At 50.7% G+C, this 23,153-nt stretch overlaps 1 protein-coding gene across 2 annotated transcripts in view; it reads left to right on the top strand.

Annotated features, from left to right (window-relative positions):
- The window catches only part of HECTD4 (HECT domain E3 ubiquitin protein ligase 4), a 2,430,065-nt gene that overhangs the window by 1,183,200 nt on the left and 1,223,712 nt on the right, over nt 1-23,153 (top strand). The gene's annotated exons all lie outside the window — the stretch shown is intronic.

Raw genomic sequence — 23,153 nt, 5'->3', positions numbered from 1 at the left:
GGCCCTGATTCCCATCTTTCGGCCTCTATCCTAGGTTTCGGTCAGGCTAGTGTTGCGGCTTCTGGGGCTGATGGCCTCCTGCATCCTACTAGTGCATCACGCCAGGCGGCGCATGCGGGCTCTGCAGTGGGACCTGAAGTTTCAGTGGACCCAGCATCACGGCAACCTGTCCGACCATGTCTTGATCTCGGAGGGCACTGCACAGCAGTTGCAGTGGTGGCTCATGGACCGCGATTGGGTCACGGGCAAGAGCCTCACCCTACCCCTACCGGAGCATGTCGTAGTGACGGATGCGTTCCTCCTGGGATGGGGTGGCCATATGGGAGAGGCGGAGATCAGAGGCCTCTGGTCTCCGGCGGAGTCTCTCCTCCACATCAACTTGTTGGAGCTGAGAGCGATCTGACTTGAACTGAAAGCCTTCCTTCCCTCTGTCCGGGGAAGTGCTTTGCAGGTGTTCACGGACGACACCACCGCCATGTGGTATTGCAACAAACAGGGCGGGGTGGGGTCGTGGACCCTTTGTCAGGAGGCTCTGCGCCTCTGGACATGGCTGGAACACCAGGGCATCACCCTGGTGGTTCAACATCTGGCGGGCTCTCTGAACGCCAGAGCAGACGAACTCAGCCGCCGGTGCATGATGGATCACGAATGGCGTCTGAACTCCGAAGTGGCGCAAGGTCTCTTTCAGCAGTGGGGAGAGCCTTGGTTAGATCTATTCGCCACCGACGAGAATGCGCAATGTCAGCAGTTCTGCGCGTTGGAATTTCCAAGGCGGCACTCGCTCAGCAACGCTTTTCGTCGCGAGTGGAGTTGCGGTCTGTTGTACGCCTTTCCGCCTATACCACTTCTGCCCAGAGTGCTGAAGAAGATCAGGCACGACCGGGCCCAAGTCATCTTGGTGGCTCCGGATTGGGCGTGAAGGTACTGGTATCCCGAGCTACTCAGTATGTTGACCGATCCTCCAATACGTCTGCCCCTTCGGGAGGATCTTCTGTCGCAGCAGCAGGGGACGGTCCTCCACCCGAACCTGTCCAGCCTCCACCTCCATGCGTGGAGATTAAGCGGCGGCAGTTGATGCCATTTGACTTGCCTCCTGAAGTCTGTGATATCATTCTGGCAGCCAGGCGTCCTTCCACAAAGACGGTATACGCCTGCCGGTGGAACAAATTTGTGGCATGGTGCACAGCAAAGGCTGTGGATCCCCTTTCCGCCCCTCTTTCTGAGGTTCTCCTCTTTCTTCTTTCTTTAGCCCAGCAGGGCTCTGCCTTGGGCACCTTGAAAGGTTATCTTGCTGCCATCTCTGCCTTCTTACGGCTTCCTGATCAGCCCTCTCTTTTCAAGTCCCCTGTAGTTTCACGCTTTCTTAAAGGCATTACTCACACGTTCCCTCCTGTCACTTTCGTAATGCCTCAGTGGGACTTGAATCTTGTCTTAACATTTCTGACGTGCGCTCCCTTTGAGCCTCTTCACAATTGTCCTCTTTGTCTTCTGACTCTTAAGACTGCTTTCCTGGTAGCCATCACCTCGGCTAGACGGGTGAGTGAGCTCCAGGCTCTATCGTCCAAGCCTCCTTTTCTCTCTGTTCATCCGGACAAGGTTGTCCTTCGGCCTCGTCCTTCCTTTCTACCGAAAGTGGTGACCCCCTTTCATCTTGGGCAATCTGTCACCTTGCCCACCTTCTTTCCGCCTCCGCATCCTTCCAAAGAGGAAGAGCGGCTCCACCGTCTGGACCCAAAATGTGCGCTCTCCTTTTATTTGGACCGCACGAAACAGTTCCGGGTGGACGACCAGCTTTTCGTTGGCTACGTGGGTGCTAAGAAGGGGAAAGCTGTGCACAAACGGACCATCTCCCGGTGGGTCGTTTTGTGTATAAAAACCTGTTATTCCTTGGCAAAAAAGGTCCCTCCTGTTGGGCTGCGCGCCCATTCTACTCGGGCCACAGCGGCTACTACTGCTTTGGGACGGGGAGTCCCTTTGCAGGACATCTGTCAAGCAGCGACGTGGGCTTCGCTGCACACGTTTGCCAGGCACTATTGCCTAGACAGCCAAGTCCGGAGGGATGGCTTCTTTGGCCGTTCTGTCCTCCAGAACTTTCTGGTGTGTGTGATCTTGGTTCGCAGACCCACCACCGGGGTTGGTATTGCTTGTGTATCTATTCTAAGGTGAGGAATCTAACAAACGTGTTTCTTTCAGATGAACAAGTTACTTACCTTCGGTAACGATGTATCTGTAAGAAACATTAGTTAGTTAGATTCCTCACCGACCCACCCATCCTCCCTGTTCTGCGTACTGACATCTAGAGTTAAGGCTATCCTTTTCAGGGCCCTAGATTTTTTGGCACCAGTGTCGGTCTCTTGCATGGCTCTGCGTTCCTGGCGCGGAAAGCTATGTACAAGAACTGTCGTCAGCGCCCGAGGGCGGCGTCTAAGTACTCCGACGACGTCATTCCGGCGCACGACGCCAACGACGGATGCGGAGCCGCAGACGACGCCTAGCGACGTGCAAGGGGTATTGCTACAAAAATCTTCCGGATCCAGTCTGACGCCTGGGGATATTCTAAGGTGAGGAATCTAACTAACTAATGTTTCTTACAGATGCATCGTTACCGAAGGTAAGTAACTCGTTCTTATGAAGGAGTGTCCGGGGGTTTATTGAGGTACCGTTTAATTCTACCTTGACCTTCGCGCGATCCTCAAACACCGCCCTTCGTATCCATAGGGGTCCTTTTACCGCTCTATTGTGTCTGAGATCGGTCGGTGATGCTCTTCTCACATATAAATTGTAGTGAAATCACTTCTAGCAAATATTGAGCACCCTTGTGGAAGAATAGTCACTGTGTGGTGATTTGTACAGCACCGAATCTTGCCACCCTAGAGGGCTTTTACCTTCATATGAATTAGGGGCTTCGTCCTTCACATCTGGACGAAATATTTGGTGCAGCGGAGATAGAATAGAGACATACCCCAGATTGTGATATATAATTTGCTGAAGCAATTACCACAGAAGAATTCCCAGGTAGTTCTCTACTTCTACTGCGTATTCTTAACCTCCTGCATCTTCAAGGGACCGGTATTGAACTCCGACAAACTGGGTACGATGTATTGTGGCATAGAGTCTCCTCAGACAGGTCTATATAAGAAACGGAGCTTAGTTTGGGATCTATAATGCATGTAGAGCCCTGGATTTAATGACTTAATAGAACATTTTGCACGCACATACTAATCTCATATCCACCCGAAATATTTAAAAGACAAGCACTCTTAAAAAATGTCCTCATGCCAAGAAGCTGAACATACCGCTCCGAAGTTCAAAACTGAGACCTCCATTTCGCAAGAACCTGAATCAGGAAAAACCAAGAACATGTTTATCTTCTCTGAGCCCTTTAAATGTGGCAGAGAAAACTACCTACAATGGTAGGCCTCAGGATATGAAATTAGAATAACCATATTGTGTCTAGGCTACGAGGCTTACAGATAAACAATCAGATCAACAGGCGCATTCATAATCAAAAAACTGCCTCTACGTTATATTACAGTACAGTAAAGTCGGAAGACTGACACTCTAACATGCTCATTCCAAGCAAAGTAAAAACAGTTGGACATCAGCAGATTACTCCAAAGACAAGGCTTGTACTACTATTACTACAACACTCTGTTCCAGATTATAGACGAATGTCTAGCAATAAACACGGAAACAAACTCTCCAATCAGCCTCTGTTCGCTGACGTGCTTAAGGAATCACACAATATGTCTAAGAAAGGATCCACTTCTCCTACAAAAATCTCCTCTCAACTCACCACAAGCCCTGCACAAAGTGAGATGATGGACCGCATCCTGCAAGAAATATCGATGATTAGCGGTCGTTTGGAAGATATGGACACTAATATATCCTCTCTCACAGCGGAGGCTAAGTCAATCAGGGCAGATATTGTAGGATTCCACAATGGAGCAGAAATGCTGGACCAATGACTTTCCGTAGTACAGAACCAATGTGAATCAGTTCAAAACAGACATCAAGAATTGTTTTTTGTGCACAGCAAGCTGGTTGATTTGGAAGACTGCAGCAGAAGAGATAATGTTCGTATTTTCGGCTTCCCAGAGAAAATTGAATGTCAGAATGCGAGAACTTTATGTGACATCCTTCCGAAACTCCTTGGCATTGCCCTTGACCCACCGCTTGAAATCCAACGTACACATCGCGTTGGTTCTCATTGCCTGTTTTTTGAGGCATGAGCAAGTAAGACAACTGCCCAATGACCACTCGTGCACAAGGATCATACATCTATGATGGCCATGACATTCGCATGGCAGCCGACTTCTCTAGAGAAACTAATGAACGTCACAAAACATTCCTCTCCATGAGATCACAACTGCGAAAAATTTGAACCTGCTCATCTACGCATCACCAAAAATGGGGAGTGAAAGGACTTTTATAATCCTGAAGATTTACAACTTTCCTGGATTGCATGAAACCACAAGACATGGACTCTCAACATGTTCTCATAGAACAATCTCAACCCGGTACTAATCTTTCTCAACGGACGCCGGACAATAGAAGAAGGAATGCAAGTGAATCTAACCATCGTGGTAGAGAACTTGAACGATTAACTCGCACTCATGAATATAAGGTCTTGACTCTTCAAACCATGTCTACCTTCACACATGAACAACATAGGGATAAATCTCGCTCACCTTTAAAATCTGATCAAGATGTAGACTAAGCCTGAAAGTGTCTAGTTGTGATTACAGTTAGTTTCAATTGATGGTATTATTCTGATTATTTCAAGATCCTCTCATCAGACACTGAGCAGAATATAACCAACATGCTTTGAGCGGAAATACCACCTACATGCAGGACAGCTGAGTATTGCTCCATATTTACATTTGCTTTTATACTTTTATTTATAAAATTGTTATACTACACATGCTCATTGTGCTTGGTATGTTAAAAATGAGCATGGATTTACCTGTTACCTGTCATTTCCATTTTGTACCTCATAAGGATTTTAGGCATGTGTGTTTCATTATATATGATGCAAATGTTACAAATGAATGAAAATGGTGCCTCCTGTCCAGTTTCAGCTATGACACGCATTAAATTTACTTCACTACTTTTAGAAGTTATTGGTGTTATATATCATGCTTCAATGTTCTGTTTTAGCCTGGCATGTTTCTCCCTTGCCAGTAGTCAGTAACATATATACTAGGCCCTGCAGATCTTAAATACTCTCTTGTATAGCCCTGACTTTTATTCTACCCTCCCGACGGAGACCCTTCCCGCAGCGGTGCTCCTGTGAACCCAGAACCCTGGTTAAAAGTCGAGAATTCTGCACGTTATTCCACTCTGACATATATCTTTTATAATTATTACTCCTATCATTACTCCCCTCTTTAGAACTCCTACCCTAGCAAGCTATAATATACTTCACATGTCTCCAATTTCTGACTCTCCCGCCCATTTTCTCATGTCACCACCAATTTCCACCGCCTTGCCGGACGGGACACATAGTTACCAGCTTAGGACACCTGGCGCTAATACATAACAAGCTACATATCCCATCCCTGACCCCTCCCACATCTTTATCACCTTTACTTTTCGGTTCCCCTTTTCTAACAAATTAACATACTACAATACCTTTCACACACTATAGATTTCGACTTCTCGCTCTCAGAGGTGATCACTCAACCGCATTGATACATCTGTCGTGAGCCAGGGCCCCTCTCTCCTATCTGATAGAGACTAATAGCCGCAGATTCCTTAACGTAGAATTATCCCCAGGCGTGAGACTGGACCCGGAAAACGTTCTTGCCCAGCATCTCTGCGTGCCGGGGGGGGCGGTACCACGCGACTCCGTCCCGACGTCCTCCGCGGGCGTGACGTCAGCCCCACCCCGGCACGCTGACGTCAGTTTTTCTTCTTTTCCGCATGCAACGCGGATCCGTTTCCGTGTCCCTGGCCTGTTTCAGGCCTTCTTTTTCCGCTTTCAGGTGTTTTTCTTGAGGACAGTGTGCGAATGCCTTTGGGCTTTAAGACGTGCTCGTCTTGCGCACGCCAGATGTCGGTGACGGATCCTCACCCGATCTGCTTGTGGTGTTTGGGGGAGCACCACGACTCCACGGACTGCGAGACGTGCATGTCCCGGTCAGCGTCGTCGCCACACCCGTCCCCCGCGGAAGGCTTCAAGGCCCTCCGCTTCCGTCTCCGACATTATCCCTCTCCCAGGCCGCAAGGGCGTCGCTCACCTGTTGGTAAGTGTCGCAGTTGATCCCCGAGACCCGGTCCCCGGCCTGTTGGGGGTGCGGGCTCTCCGCGAGTGGTACGGCCCGCGCGTCGCCACCCTATCTGCCGTTCCCTGGCACGGGGGCGACCAGAGCCCAGATGAAGGCCTATGCAGCGGCCCTGCAGGCCTCCTTGGCTCTTCCCTCTTCTCCTTCTTTTCCTGGGACGTCAGCAGATCCCTTGTCACGTGTGGGGTCTACCGCCGGCGGCTCCGGCGCCGACAAGTTCGGCTCCAGGTTCTGAAGTGGTGGTGCCGTCAGGGTGCGGCCCTTCAGGGTTCCCTCCTTCGCACCACTGCGCCTCTGCCTTGCTGCAAACCCCCGTGGGGGTCCCTGTGGTGTCACGGGAGGTTGCCGGGGCTCGGGGCGTGTCCTCGATTCCCCTTCAGTCCTCTCGGCAGGCGGCCTTGTCCGAGGCCGAGGTGACGCCGCTCAGGCACCGGCGGCTGCTGGCCCTGGCGGGGCCGCAGTGGCCGGCTAGGGGTCGGGGAGTGTCTCTGGGCCCCCCTCGTCCCTCCACGGCGGCAGCTGCCGCGTTGGAGGTCGAGTCGACACCTTTTCGGCGCCGTTCTTTTACCGCCCCGGCTCCGTCCGAGCCTCAGTCCCCTGTGACGCGCATTGTGGCGGAGGTCATTCCAGCCTACCTGACGCTGGTCGCGGCCGTTGATTAGTCTTCCGACGCCCCCTCTTCTCCAGAGGTTCGGCGGTTTTTGGTTTCATCGTTCCATTTTTTCCAGAGACGGGTCGTGGCTTTTTCCCCGGCGTCTTCTAAGGATAGCTATTTGCCGTTGCCGCACCCACAGTCTTCGCCGGAGGCACCTCAGGTTTTCCATTCCTCGGTCCCCCTTTCCGGGCTTGGCCTTGCCTTCCTCCGGTTGGACTGGGGAACGGCCGCCTTAGCTTGCAGCCGTCTCCCACAGAGGAACTGCTTTCCCCGCCACGGGGCCCTACGGAGGCGAGTGCTGCCTTCGCTTGGGCTGTTTCCACGGCTGCGGGTATCTTGCGCATAGGCGATCCAGCTGCCCATTTCCCCATGGATCATCTTCTGGATGTGCTCCCTCAGGGTTCAGGTGGTTGGGAGCTGCTTCTTCCCTTCGAGGCTTCGCTCCACACTTCTCTTTTGGGGGCTTGGGGGCGGCCCGCCACGGGAGACCCAGTGCCCCAGCACCTTCTGCACCGCCACCGTCCTGCACCGCATGATCCTGTCTGTCTTTCCCTCCACCCTTCTACCAGGGGCCCTCTTTTACAGACTGCCTTTCCCTCCCTGCCATCGGTGCTGTCTCCCCAGTCATGGGAGGCCCGCTGGTTAGATTCCTGGGGGCGCATTATCTTCACCTCCACCAGTGTGGCTTTGCGGGCCCTTACCACTCTTTGTGTATTGACGAGGGCCACTTCTTGCTTGTGGGATTCGGCGAAGTCCCTTATGTCTGCCGCTTCTCCGGAGGGTGCCTGTGTTGATCTGAGGCACCATGTGTTGGATGGCCAGGAGCTGGCTGCATTTATTCTTCGCTCGGCTCTGGACATTTCGGAGGTGCTTGGTCGTACCATGGCTTCTTCGGTGGCCCTTCGTCGACATGCCTGGCTACGGGTTAGTGTGTTCCCGGAGAACGTTAGGGAACAGCTGGTGGGCCTTCTGCCACACAGAGGTTTCTTGCGGGGCTTCGTCGTCCTCCTCTTCCTCCTCCTCCTCCTCCCCCTCAGTGACCTGTAAGTCGGTCTGTGTTTTGGGAGGTGTTCTTCTATTATTTTCCTGGGACCTTGTAGCAAGAATCCCCGGTTGTGTGTTCTGTGTGGTTGATGTGCCTTCAGGTCCTTTGGTTAGGACGTTGGTGCTGTTGGCTGCTGGTCCGGCCCTTTTTTGACTTGTGGTTTTGGCTGTTGGTAAGCCGTGTAGGCCCTGAGATTAGGCCCTCTGTGTATTCTTTATTGGCTGATTGGCAAGCCGTCTGCGGTTTTCTCCGCAGGTCTTTTTGTTTGTCCTCTGCTGCAGAAACTTTTTCCTAAGAGGGTTCCCATGTTTTGGGACGTAACATGCCCTATGTGGGGTAATGGTAGCTATTATATAGCTCTATCATGTGCTGGGGAGGTGTGGTCGTCCTTTGGGCTTCTGCTCTCCGTGGCGTCATGGTATGTCGCAGGTGCGATCTTCTTGCTGATGGTTTTGGAGTGGCTTGCGTTGTGCCCTGGTCCGTCCGTCTCCTGGATCGCTGTGTCGCCAGTCTAGTCTGGCCTGCTGTCTGCAGCATTGCGTTGTAGCGGTTTTTCACTTCTGTCTAACTTGGTCCTCTGTCTGGTGTTGCGAGGGGGTCTGGCTTCCCAGGATTTTGTGTTCTGGTGGGCGGCTTGGTCCGTCCCCATCTCTCTTTCTATATGCCGTGGGTCGGTGTGTGCCGGCCCCTTCCTAGGGACGTGTCCTGGCCCTTCTTGGCACTTCCTGGCCTTTGCCTTCGGCTGGAGCCTAACTTGTCCTGGGTGCACCGTTCCGTGGTGTTGTCTGCTGCTGGCTGTGCATGCCAGTGCAGGCCTGTTTGTTCTGCTACATCGTTGTGGCCTTTGATGCATTCTCTTGTGCCTTTCTTCTTCCGTCTGCACTTTTGGCGGTGCAACCGTCCCTGCCTTGTCCGCTGCTTAGGCTGGTGTGTGTACGGCTCTTTCTGTCACTGTGTATGTGTTTCTTCAGGTGGGCCCTGCCTCCGGATCTACCTCTTCCCCCTAGGGGTTGAGGTGGTTCTTGTGTTCCTTGAGGCTTTTCAGGCGCTGTCTGCCCCTGCGGGGTGCTGGGCTGTTCTCCCTTGGTTGGGCTTAGGATTTCCTGGCCTTTTCCTTCTTGTCCCTGTGACATGTCCCCTGCTGGAGCCCTGTGTCTCTCCTGGTGGGGAGGCTCTCTCGCATGCCCTCCTTCCTTCTGGGTATGGCTAGGGTATCTATTCTATGTTAAGGAATCTGCGGCTAGTAGTCTCTATCAGATGTACAAGTTACTTACCTTCGGTAACAATGTATCTGGTAGAGACGATTCTAGCTGCAGATTCCTTCATGATCCGCCCTTCCCCCCCCCGTTGTATGAGGACCCTCTGCTTGGGTTTCTGCTGTCGCCTCCCTGTGGGTGGCTTGTCTCCTGTGGGTGTCCTCTTCGTTTTCTTCCGGTCAGGCATCCCTCCAGCTGGTTTCTCTCCAGCGTGAGGGTCTACTTTTGCTCTTTCCCTCTGTTGTTAGAGTCTCTGCTCCCCGCCCGGTCTTCTTCGTTCCTTTGACTTCCTACTCCTTTCAGAGGTTGTGGCCCTCCTTGGCACTGTAGTCTGCGGATAGATTATCTGTCCTTTGACATCCTACTCCTTTCTGGAGGTATGGCCATCCTTGGCGGTGTAGTCTGGGGATGGATTGCTGTTGCTCCTCTGTTCCGGGCTTGTTGCCCTTCCTCTTGTGGTTGTGGTTGCAGGCTCTCTCGCTCTCTCTTTCTGTCATGGTGCTTTCACATGCTTTTGTCTCCAGGAAGGCTCTTGCCTTGGCTTGTAAGGTGGTTCCACGGAGTGGTGCTTTGCGATTTTCTTGCTATGGCTTGGCTGCTCTGGCCTTCTGGTGCCTTACTGCCACCTGGTGCTTTCGCCTTGTCTTGCACAGTTGTTCCTCAGAGTAGTGCTCTGTTCTTTTCCTGCTCTGGCCTGCTATTGTCGCCTTCTGGTGCCTTGGTGCCACCTGGTAAGGTTTTTGTTTCTCTGTTTTTTTTCGCACACTGTTCCCATGCGCTGTGGCGCGGAAAAGTTCTCTGAAGCAAACTGCCGTCAGCGCACCGGGGTGGGGCTTTTGGGACCTCGCTGATGTCACGCCCGCGGAGGACGTCTGGCGGAGTCGCGTGGCACCGCCCCCCGGCGCGCAGAGATGCTGGGCAAGAAAGTTTTCCAGGTCCAGTCTCACGCCTGGGGATAGTTCTACGTTAAGGAACCTGCGGCTAGAATCTTCTCTACCAGATACATTGTTACCGAAGGTAAGTAACTTGTACTTACATTTATATACCTTTCCTCATTCTTCTACTTTCTTCTTTCTTTCTTTCTTTTATAGCAACTGTAAGAATGTTACACATCATTCTATCTGCTTCTGAAGTATTGTAATTACACTGCCACCAGCATGACAAATACTCACCCTCTATGCACCCTATCGTGGAATGTACATGGTCTTACGCATTACATCAAGAGGAAAAAGGTACTCTCTTACCTCCAATCTAAGTGGGTAGACGTGGGGTTGCTCCAGGAGACTCACCTAGATACACTAGAATCTGATAAATTATGCAGAGACTGGGTGGGAAAAGTGATCCACAGTAGTGTGCAAAAGGGAGAATCTACAGATTCGGGCCCCGTTCGCAAATGTGGAGTAGCAGTACTCATCCGCAAATCTCTTCCAGCCACAATATTCAAGACTTGGACAGATCCAGATGGGTGTTATGCATTTGCTAAGATCCGTATAGGGGACGCTCCTATTTGTGTGGGATCAGTATACACCCCCACACGAAAAAATAATTCCTTCTCCAAACCGCTTACTATCGGAAATAGGTGACTCACAATACCTCATAGGTGGTGACTGGAACCTTGTGAGAGATCCAATATTAGATAAAACAGGTCCTTTGGACAAAGTTAATGACGCAGACGGAGCACTAATGGATGATATATTGGAGGATAATGGGCTGGTAGATCACTGGCGCCTTTGTCATCCGAATGATGCAGAATACACATTTTCCTCTCCCACTCATGGCACATTATCCAGTTTGGACTATTTTTTAGTATCCCAGAAGACTGTTCTAATGATTCAAGAATCCTGCATTGTGGAGGCAGCATTATCCGATCATTCCCCGGTCCTCTTATCTTTGGAGTTGGGACTCTCTAGACCGGGTTGCAAGTCTTGGCGTATGAACACTATGCGGCACAAGGCCCCTAAAGGTAAATCACAATTAAAAACACACTTTCAGAATTATATCTCACACTAATCAGAGATCTGTGACATCCGGCAGGATTATCTAGGCTGTGGCTAAAGCTACTATTAGAGGAAAACTTATGCGTGACGCAGCAATAGCCAATAGATAGAATGCTGCTCGACAAAAGGAATTAGAGCAAGATATTGAGTCTTGTACTCGCTTATATACAGTGAAGCCAACTCTACAGAATCGTAAGTCATTAGAACAAGCTCGCATGGCACTAAATAGCCTTTTTACATCCAAGGCAGGGTTCGCTCTACAAAGAATGAAAAATAGACATTACGAGAGAGGAGAAAAGGCAGGGAGGCTATTATTATTATTGGAGCTTGTAGGGCACGCGGATACCTCCAATGGAAGTGTCCCGGCGCTAGCAGCGCGTCCAACCTGTAAAGAATGAACCGGACTAGACAGTGAGCACTAGGGCAGGTTGAAGAGCCAAGTTTTTAAAGCTTTCCTAAGTAAGGTTTCTGAATTAGTCTTCCTCAGATGCTCAGGCATAGAGTTCCATAATGTAGAGGTTTTCTCTGTGAAAGCACAGCTGCCGATTCTAGCCTTTGCAAAACTGGCAATCACCAGTAGATTCTGGTCGTTTGATCTGAGTCCTCTGGCCTGGCTGTATTTCTGAAGTCTCCGCTTCAGGTATTGGCGACCAATACCTCTGACTGCTCTATGCGCCAAAGTCAGTGCGTTATACTCTATTCTTCTTTTTACCAGAAGCCAATGTAAACTGCGCAAATGGGGGGTAATGTGATGTCGCTGTGGCAAATTCCTAATTAGCCTGGCTGCCGCGTTTTGAATAATCTGCAACCTCCTGAGTAAATACTCAGGAAGATCATGGTAGAGGCTATTAGCATAGTCAAGTTGGGAGGTGACTAATGCATGCACCACTGTCTTCCTACAGTCCATAGGCAGGAAGTGAAGGTATCTCCGCAGAGCCTTCAACTTCCAGAAACACAGTGAGGAGACATGAGCAATTTGCGCCTTGCCAGTAAGTTGAGAGTCAAACTTTAATCCTAGGTTCCTGGCAGAGGCAACTGGCAGCAGGGGTAGATTTAGGTCAGTCGGCCATCAGAGTTCTGACCGAGGGGAAGTAGGTTGATTAAACAACAGGACCTCCGTTTTGTCAGTGTTTAATTTAACACAACTATCCTTCATCCACGACGAGATATTTAATAGACACTGCTTAAAATTGGTGAAAGCTGTCTCGTTGTGTTCCCTGAAAGAGAACACCAATTGTGTGTCGTCGGCATACGAGACAACTTTCACCCCACATTGCTTAACAATTGCCGCGAGGGGGGTAAGATAAACATTAAAAATCGTAGGGCTTAGAGCTGAGCCCTGAGGGACACCACACATGAGGGAATTGGAACTGGAGACATGGGGGTAAAGAATAATTTGTTGAGAGCGACCCTCAAGAAATGAGCGGAACCATGCCAGGACAGTTCCTGTCACTCCTAGATGGTTAAGCCTATGTAGGAGAATCCTGTGTGACACCGTATCAAAGGCTGCGGACAAGTCTGCCAGCATTGCGCAGCAGCCCTGATCTAAGGTTACATTAATCGACTCTGCGACCTCAAGCAAGGCTGTCTTCGTTCTGTAGTCCGATCTAAATCCAGACTGGGAGTCATGCAGAGGGTTGTTCGACTCCAGGAAGTCCGAAAGTTGTCTCTGGACTTCCTTTTCCAGAATTTTGGCCGGGACAAGGAGAAGAGATATTGAACTAAAATCTTTTAGCTCTGCTGGGTCAGCGTCTTCTTTCTTGAGGATTGGCTGGACATATGCTTTTTACCAGCTGGTAGGGTAGACCACAGTCTCTAACTAGGCGTTCCAGACAGAGTTCAATATAGGATTGAACCAGGGGGTCAGCAGCTTAAAAAAATCTGGCCGGGCAGGGGTCCAACGGAGAGCCTGATTTTGTTTTGTTTAGTTCCACCAAGGACGCCTCTGGGCAAAAAGGGCGGAAAACCGACCACATGCTCCGATATTGTGGGGTATGTGTTACCAAATCAAATGGTCCCAAGAATGGAAAAGAGCAATAGATAGTTAAAATTTTGTTCTGGAAGAAAGTGGCTAAGTCTTCACAGAGAGCCATTGAGGGAGGGATAGTACTCTTCAGGGCTTGTGCTTTAATAAACCCTTGGACTATCTTAAAAACTTTTTACAGAATTGTCAGAGGACTTAATCTGCTTAGCGACATAGTCCCTTATGATCTTACGTTTTAAACTATGAAATTTCCTCAGTGCTGCTTTGTATGCGTGCTTGGCCAGTGGCTCATAATTTTTTCGCCAAGCACGCTCCAGCTTCTTACATAGGCTTTTTTCCATGCGGAGCTCCATAGTAAACCAAGCGGCTGAAGGTTTATTCCTGGCCAATTTCATCATCAGTTGGGACTATTTTGTCAAGGGCTGAATCTACCCAACCGTTGAAGACTGTTTTGAAGCTGGCAACCCATAGATTCAGGTGAAATCTTCCTCCAATTTCTCCTGTCCTCAAATGTTGACCTGACCTGATTATTACAGGCGGCCCAAGTCAGTTTGAAAGGGACCAGCCAGTGATCCGACCAAGTAACGGGTAAGGGATCCTCTACCTGTAATGTGCGATCATTAGTAAAAAGTAGATCAAGCGTGCGACTAGCCACATGCGTTGGTAATAATACTTTTTGAAACAGGTTTCGCCCTTCAAGGGTGTCGGCCAGTTGAACCGCTAAGGGGCAGTTGTCTTTGTCCATATGGACATTAAAATCACAGAGAACTGTGAAATTAGTATGTCTTAGTGAGAGGTCAGCAATGGTGTCGTACAACTAATGCCAGTGGGTAGTCAATGCATTCAGGGGTCTATAGACCAGAAGTCCGGCCAAAGGGGACATCGTAGAGAATTTAATACAGAAGGACATGGCCTCAATCAGTCCTGTATCTTCAATTCTCTTGTGCGAGATCTCCCAGCCTTCTCTCATAATCACGGCAAGGCCGCCACCTAGTCTATTACCAACCCCATCAGTCTTGGTTATTCTATATCCTGCAGGAATTGCCAGTGATATGTCGGGGTTTGAGCACTCTCTCAGCAATGTTTCAGTTAGAAACACGACGTCCCAGACATTAGTTTTTAGGATGTGATCTGCAGTTGATCACACATGCTCTGATGGTGGGCCTGGAACTAGATTTGGATGTGGATACTGAAGTTGACACAATCGCAGGAATAACAATATGCCCACTGCCTTGCGGATGCGCCATATCCAGTTTGAAAGTACAAGTCTTACAGTGTGACTCGAGATGGCAAAGCCCCTTATCCCCCACCAGACCGAGATCCAAATACGTTGGCCTAGAACAACCTGATGTTAATACAGCAAGTAGCTGCTCCCTGCTCCAAACAGTCCCGGTTTGAGAGGAGCCAAAAGCAGCATGGCTGGCGCTGGGCGCGATCCGGACGCGGACGGGCGCAGACGGGCTTGCCTTTGGCACGCCTTCGGCGCACCAGCGGCACGTCCGCTGCGCGCTTGCGCCAGCCTCCCCATTTATTGGTGGCACAACTTTGCCAAAGAGAAGCAGCTATGGCCATATCAGCCATTCGATCAGCTGAAGGCATCATGCTCACCCGTCCCCAAGATATTGTGAATGAATTTGCCCTATTCTACAACTCTCTTTACACCTCAGGAACACAGATGGATACGGACAAGATGATTTCCTTTATTACAAGGACGGATCTTCCCCGTCTCTCTGATGAGGGCAGGAATTTCCTTGAGGGTGAGATCAGTAAAGAAGAGGTATTGCGTGCAATAACCAATCTGCCTTATCATAAGTCTCCCGGGGAAGATGGATTCCCAGCTGAATTTTATCACTGGTCAGAAGATAGTGTAATTGATACCTTACATGCCACATTCCAAGAGGCGGATCATGAAGCTTCATTAGGACCCTTATCTAATAAAGCAATCATTGCTGTCCTACCTAAGCCCGGAAAGGATCCTTTGATTTGTGGCAGCTACCGTCCCATGTCGCTAAAATATAAAAATTTTGGCTAGTATTCTTGATTCCCGTGTCCGTTAAGTCTTGTCTTCCCTGATGCACCAAACACAGGTGGGATTTGTTACAGGGCGCTCGTCTAGGAACCATCTACCCACTTTAGCCCATGCACTGTGGTCTGCTTAATGCCTTTCAACAGATGCACTAGCACTATCACTTGAAGCCGAAAAGGCATTTGATCGCATCAAATGGAAATACTATTTAAAGTAATGGAACAATTTGGATTAGAGGACCAGTTCATAGCCAAGGTACAACTGCTATACGATAATCCTTCTCCTCAAGTAAATTGCGGGGGCTTTTTATCAGATCCATTCCAGATTAGAAGAGGAACACCCCAAGGATGCCCTCCTTCTCCGCTCCTGTTCATCTTAGCTATGGGGCCTCTAGCTGCCACAATACGTCAAACTGACGAAATTACAGGTGTACGCCTCCCATCAGGTGAATCTAAAATTTACTGATATGCGCATGATATCCTACTCATCCATACTAATCTTCCCCGTTCCCTGCCGTCTCTACTTCAAATTATAGATGACTTCTCATCCTTCTCAGGTTACAAAATAAACTGGGATAAAATTGAGGCATTACCCATCTCTGATGGGACCACAGTAGCAGCTATACACAGGTTTCCTTTTCATTGGCAATCCTCACGCCGCAAATACCTGGGAATTCTGGTGAGCAAAGGCATGGAAAGTATGGTTGCAGATAATTTAAATCCTTTAATCGCCCAAATGCAGCGCGGCTTTGAAAAATTTAAAATTTGGGGGCTTTCTATGTGGGGTAGGGTCCAAGCTGTTAAAATGGTCACCCTGCCGTGTTTCACTTGTACCCTACGTATGCTTCCTCTCCAGATCCCCTTGTCCACATTGCGACTAATAGATTCTAAGATAAAATCCTTCATATAGGGGTTCAATGAAGCTTTGCCTTGCTGCAGCGAAATTAAAAACACATCACTCTTATGGAGGAATGAGTCTCCCATCTGTTGAACATTATGCTCTTGCATTACAATTGTCTCAATTATCGTACCTGTTACCTGGGATTCCGGATGCGCCGCAATGGGTACATATAGAAAGGCATCTTTTGTCCACAGATCCAGGTCTCTTAGCTCTGTATGGGACAGGAACAAGTCGTCTTGATCTTAAGAATCCGATTCTGTCAGCCATGCACAAAGCCTAGCAAAGGGCACATTGTTTATTAGATTCAAGTCCACAAATTCATGAGAAAGCACCTTTATAGGATAATACAGGTATTCGCATTAATAAATGAACAATATCTTGGACCATATGGAAGGCAGCAGGTATCCACACTCTAGATCAGCTTCTCTATAACAATGATTTTAAAACATTCGCACTGTTAAGAGAGGAGTTTGATCACCCGACACAGCAATCCTTGAAATACGTTCAGCTTCAGCATTGTCTGAAGAAACATCTAGGATTGTCCCCTTGGCTAGTTCAAAGATCACCCATAGTATCATATCTGAACACATTGGGTAAACATAAGGAAGTAAAGTCTGGCCTTTATAAAGTTCTTACATAATACGTCTTTTCACATCCACTTTCTCAGAATCTTCATACCAAATGGCAGACTCGGCTAGTGACATCTTACACAGACGGGGAATGGGAAGAACTAGTAGAAGACTAAGACAAAGGACCTCGAGAAAAAAGATTAAAATTTGGTTTATTCAAAATTCTCCATGACTGGCACTGGTCACCGACAAAACTGCATAAGGCTGGATTACTCCCCCATACTAATTGCTGGAGATGTTCTAATACAGGCTGTGACACAACCCATATTATATGTGAGTGTCCGATATTACAACGCTTTTGGATTTATGTAGGTAAAATTCTACACATCACAGCTCCTTTACACCTCCTGCTCACACCTGCTACCATCCTTCTACATGATTTTCAAAATTCCCCAAGACTTTCAAAACCACAAAGATGCCTCTTACATACTGCATTGGCTACAGCAAAAATGTGCATATTACGACATTGGAAATCACCGTCCCATCCATCGCAAGAAGAATGGTTAGTAGCTATGATTCACATGAACAGGTAATTTACAATCTCCAAAACCAGATTGATATATTTCTTCAAATATGGTCACCTTTCCTGAATGCGGATAGCGAGACTGATACTACAACTCCCATACAGACAATATCATAAGATAACACCCTCTGACCCAAATCAGGAATATTGACCCCTTGCGAAGTGTTTTTTTCCCCCCTTGTCATCCCTCATCCATTGGTGACCAGACGATCTTCCATATACTTACTTTGACCTAATTAAATTTGTTCTTCCTTCCTCTTCACATTTCTTCACTTTCTTGACTATTTGAACTTCCCCCCTCCCCCCAACTCCATTCCATTATACTATACTAAGTGCATATAGATGCGTTTGCCCTATCCAATTAATTATCAAACCAAAATGTATCTTTCTATTTCTAGGGCCTCTTGTTCTAGGTCTGCAATTGATTTATGATCATCGTTATTATATCGTTTTTATATACATTAACTTTATCCTTCCCTTGTTGTCTTTCCTCCCTTTTCCCTCCCCCGCCTTTCTCCCAGAGTTATTTAGTTATTTACATATTCATATTTATATATCTGAAAGAAGCACGTTGGTGATAGATTCCTTACCTAAGAATTACCCCCAGGCGTCAGACTGGATCCGGAAAGTTTTTGCCAGCAGTACCCCTACGCGTCGAAGGTGGCGTTGTGCGGCTCCGCGTCTGTCATTGGTGTCGTGGTCGCCGAGATGACGTCGCGGCAGCTACTTAGACGCCGCCCTCGCGCACTGACATCAGTTCTATTTTCTTCCGCACCAGCAAGCGCAGATCCGGAGAGAGCGGTACCCCCAGTCACTTTTTGACTGAGTTTTTCGAGGCCTTTTGTCTCTGTTTTTCGAGTCAATCGACTCCTGGTGCAGTAGCCGATGCCCGGTTTCAAGTCCTGCTGGAACTGTCATCGCATGATGTTGGTGACGGACCCGCACCGCGTGTGTCTTTACTGCCTGTGGCGCGACCACGACCCCAAATCGTGCCCAGACTGCCGGGCCATGGCGCCGAAGACTTTGCGGGAGCGGTCCCAAAAGTTGCTGGAAGTCCGGCAGTCGGATCCGCGCCGCTCAAGGTCCCGGTCCCGTGGGAGGTCGAGGGACCGGTCGCGGAGCCACCACCATCGTTCGTCGGGATAGCAGCCTTCGCACTCGGGGTCAGGTAAGACGAAGCATCACAAAAAGTCGAAAAAGCACCATCGCTCGCAGACTTCCCCTCGCCGGTCGAGCGATGTGGCTGAGGGTGCGGGTGGTGCCTCCCCAGCGGCTCTGGCAGAGGCTACGCAGTCGCCGTCGGCCTACCCGCCCTTCCCGGATCCGTCGGCGACTCCGGCCCAGCTGCATGAATTTCTGTCAGCCATGACCCTCGGGCCCAGCCGGTGCGCCTTAGGGCCTGACTGGGGGTCCTATCTCTTTACTGCCGTCAGCTCCGGCATCGCTGTCGGCTCTGGCACCGCAGGACCCCATGGATCCGGGCTCCGATCCTGGTCGACGCCGGTTGACCTTGTGACACCTCCACCGACGTCGACCCCACCAGCACCACATCCGACGTCGCCCATCCCACCGGACAATATCGCCCCCAGTTTCAGCCCGATGTGGATACGGCGCTGAATCGGCGTCGCTCATGCCGATTCTGACGCCGATGGGGGATGTCTAGCCCCATGTCCATCCTCCTTATTTTCGGCCTGTTCATCAGCCGTCGGAGGAAGGGGAGGACTGGGAGGACTGGGAGGGGTCTGAGGACCCTCTTGCAGCACAGTGCGAGTATGATCCGGACTGGGCAGAGGAGTTGTGGGCAGCCAGTGGTCTTGATACCTCTCCTGAGTATGCTAACTCCTCCTACCGTGGCTACGGAGGAGGGTGCAAGTTACGCAGTGGTGTTGTGGAGAGCAACCGAGGCCCTCCATCACGAGCTCCCTACACTGGCCGTCAGGACCAACCTCCTGACAGAAGTGCTTCAGCCGGCGGCCACCTCTTCGGAGCCACTGCTGCCTTTTAATGATGCACTTTCGGACGTTCTTTTGGGCACCTGGTCCAGGCCCAACACAGGGGCTCCTGTGGATAGGAACGTGGCCCGACGCCATCGCCCGGCCCCAGGCGACCCCCTTTTACTTTCACAACACTCCACCCCTGAGAGCTTGGTTGTCCAAGCCCTCTGCGTCCTCGAGCGCCTTCCCTTCCGCACCACCGAACAGGGAATCCAAGAAACTGGAGCACTTCGGTAAGAAGATTTTTTCTTCCGCCAGTTCAGGGCTGTCTGTGAAAACCACCTGCCTCATGGGCCATTATTCCCTGTGTGGGATACGGTGGCGCGCGTGCTGCCTCAATGTCCAGGGGAGGCCCGGACAGTGCTCTCTCAAGCTATTGCTGAAGGGAGAGATGCAGCGAAGGTCACAATTCGTTGTGGCCTTGACACCGCCGGCTCTCTGGGCAGGGCGATTTCCACGACAGTGGCGCTCCGCCGCCACGCCTGGCTTAGGACAACTGGTTTTTTGTGGGGATGTCCAGAACACTCTGATGGACATGCCCTTTGATGGCATTCGCCTTTTCGGCAACAAAGCAGATAGTGCGTTACAGTGCTTTAAGGACTTGCGGGCTACGGGCAAGTCCTTGGGCCTTTCCGCCACGCACCCTCCTACGACTTCTGCTTTTCGCTCCTTTCGTGGCCACGGCCATTACCTCCCCCACTGGCGCACCATCACTTCGGACAGGTGGGTTTTACAAATAGTCCAAAGGGGCTACTCCCTCCCCTTCGAGACTACCCCTCCAGCCATGCCACCCCAGTACCATTGCATGTCGGGGATCACTTGGCACTTCTTCAACAGGAAGTCGCTGCCCTCTTTGCCAAGGGGGCCATCGAGCGCTTTTCTGTGCCAAAAGAAGGGCGTGGTTGTTACTCCCACTACTTTCTGGTGCCCAATAAGGACAAGGGCCTGCGTACTATCTTGGACATCAGGGACGTCAATCGCTTCCTCCAGAAGGAGAAGTTCAAGATGTTAACTCTGGCTCAGGTCTTGTCTGCCCTTGACCCTGAAGATTGGATGGTAGCGTTGGACTTGCAGGACGCCTATTTCCACATCCCCATCCTGCCGGCCCACCGGCGTTACCTGCGGTTCACGGTAGGCCACGAGCACTTTCAGTGCACCGTGCTCCCCTTTGGCCTTCCCAGCACCCCTCGGGTGTTCACGAAAGTGATGGCGGTGGTCGCAGTTCACCTTCGCAGATCAGGGGTTCCAGTCTTCCCCTATCTCGACGACTGGCTGTTGAAGGCGGGCTCGCCCCAGGCAGTCGTCCCCTACCTCCAGACTACGGCCGACCTGCTGCATTTGCTGGGGTTCTCCATCAACGTGCCGAAGTTGCACCTGATTCCCTCTCAGAAGCTCCTCTTCACCGGAGCAGTTCTGGATTCAGCGCAGTTTCGGGTTTATCCCCCCGAGCAGGGAGTCCGATATTCAGGCTATGATTCCGATCTTTCAGCCTTTCAGGGTTTTGGTCACGATGACCCTCCGGCTACTGGGCCTGATGGCCTTCTGCATCCTGTTGATGGATCATGCCAGATGGCATATGTGGGCTCTGCAGCGGGACCTGAAGTTCCAGTGGGCACAGCATCAGGGCAACCTGTCTGATCACGTCCAGATCTCGGAGGGCACTGCACGTCAATTGCAGTGGTGGCTCACGAATCGCGATTGTGTCAATGGCAGATCCCTCTCCCTTCCCCAACCGGAACACACAGTGGTGACGGACGCGTCCCTCCTGGGATGGGGCAGCTACATGGGAGAGGCGGAGATCAGAGGACTCTGCTCTCCGGCAGGGTCCCGGCTCCATATCAACCTTCTGGAGCTTCGGGCGATCCGACTTGCACTGAAGGCATTCGAGAGTAGGGTCTGCTTTCTATGTTCACCCCCACTTTTTGCTTTTGCTTTGCTGGTTTTCGACTTAGATGTGGCTGTGGGCCTGCTAATCAGACCCACAGCCCTGCTGTTCTCTCTCTAAATTAATAGTATGTACTTTAGGTGCATAACCCATTTGGATATGATCACCTTATTGGCCCCTGTACAGTGTACCTTAGGTACCCAGGGCATAGGTGTATCCTAGGCCTACCAGGGGCTGCAGCATGTATTATGCCACCCCTGGCCTGGCCTTCCATTATGACACAACTGGCTGATCACTCAGCTGGGGCAAGGTCGTGTGATCACCCCTTGCTTAGGTGTAGTATTCCTATACTTACCTTATATATAGACACATGTGTACCTATCAGCCACTCCTATGGCAGGCCTTAACAATCCTGGAGGCAGAGTGCTTGGTAACATGTGAGATGGTGCTCTAGCATGAGCTGAGCCTGTCTGCAGCTTTCGGAACCATGTCCTTATAGCTGTTCTATGATATAGCCTACCATATACTCTTAAAGTGCCTTATAATCTTAAACGGTTATGGTAACTATGGTTTGGCTTTATCAAAACATGTCGTGTAAGGTGTCTAACACTTTGGAATAATACCCCCATCCCGTTTCTGGGGATGAGGATATTATCCCTCCCTTCTAGAGGGAGAAGACATGTTGAAACCTACTTACCCGGTTAAAGTTAACCAGAGCCCCAGCATCACAAAATGGATGCTGCTGCCACAACACAAGTCTGACCTCCTGCTGCTGGGAGTGATCCCGGCACGGGAGGCTTGGACAATAGGTTTCCTGCCTTGGGAGGTGCGAGCACCATCCCAGACAGGCCTTAGTGTATTGGGGCAGGGAGGGATGAAAGAAACGAGACACTGCCTGGGGCACACAAGGTGTCCCATGCATAGTCCAGTTCAAACCGGTGCTGGGGCACTCCAGCCCCAGTCCTGGCGTGAAACTGGCGTGACCTAGCAGGCAACCCAGCCCCCCAGATTTGGATAAGAGTGGTAGCTGGGCCCCAGGAGATTAGATTATCCTGAACCTGCAACTTGAACAGAAACTCTGGACCTTCGACATTCGACGAAAGAAGAAGACTGAAGAATCTCCCTTGTGGCCAAGGAGTGGCTACCCTGTGCAAACAGGCACCATCAAGAGACTTACCCTTTGCTTTGCTGAAGTTCTACGAGGGACCGACTGCAGAGCCCGACCACAGCCTTGACTTCCAGACTTCTCCGACCCTGATCCACATCCACAGCCGAGCTGAGATCCGTGGAGGCGACGAGAGACGTGGGACCGGCTACCTGGAAAAAAGTGGCGAGTATCTTCCAGCGCAGCTTCTGAGGTACCCTCGAAGTTGTGCACCGGGGATTGAGAAGCCCCAACCCCAAGCCCCATCTGCACCGAAGATCCGCCCCCCACACTCCACGAGTCCTGCGTGGGGCCCTTCTGCATTTTCCTGCTTGCCGCGTCTGTCCGGTTGCTTGCCAGTCGGCTAGCGGCCTTCGCGACGACACACCTTTGAATCTTCACTGCTGGTTTGGCTCCTCCAGACTGGCTCCTGCTTCTCTGCAAAAGAGAAGCACCCCAGACCTTCCTGGTCTGCACCAGTAGCAAGTCCTCCATTCTTCGTGGGTTCCGCTTGCCAAGGCTTGGTGAGTACTAGTTCGACTTCGACGCCGCCGACAGCAAGAGCCTTCGTGGGACAGCTCGTCTCCTGGTCCTGGTCGTCCTCGACGTCTCCTGGTACCCGTGGCTGCTGCGACAAGCTTCACCTCTTCGCGCGCAATCTTCACGACATCGCCTGGTTCCTTCCTGGTTCCACGTGGTCACTGGCTAGTGACCCAGACTCTGTCCCTTCTGCTTGCAGGTATCCTCTCTTCTTGATCCCAGCCTTGGGATCCACCGGACACTCTGCACTGACTGCCTGTCAGCAACTTTCCTTCAGGCATCCATAGA

Source organism: Triturus cristatus, chromosome 11, assembly GCF_964204655.1.
Source record: "Triturus cristatus chromosome 11, aTriCri1.1, whole genome shotgun sequence".
NCBI classification, from domain to species: domain Eukaryota; kingdom Metazoa; phylum Chordata; class Amphibia; order Caudata; family Salamandridae; genus Triturus; species Triturus cristatus.
The sequence above is the reverse complement of the archived record's forward strand: the minus strand, read 5'-3'. Positions and strand labels throughout refer to the sequence as shown.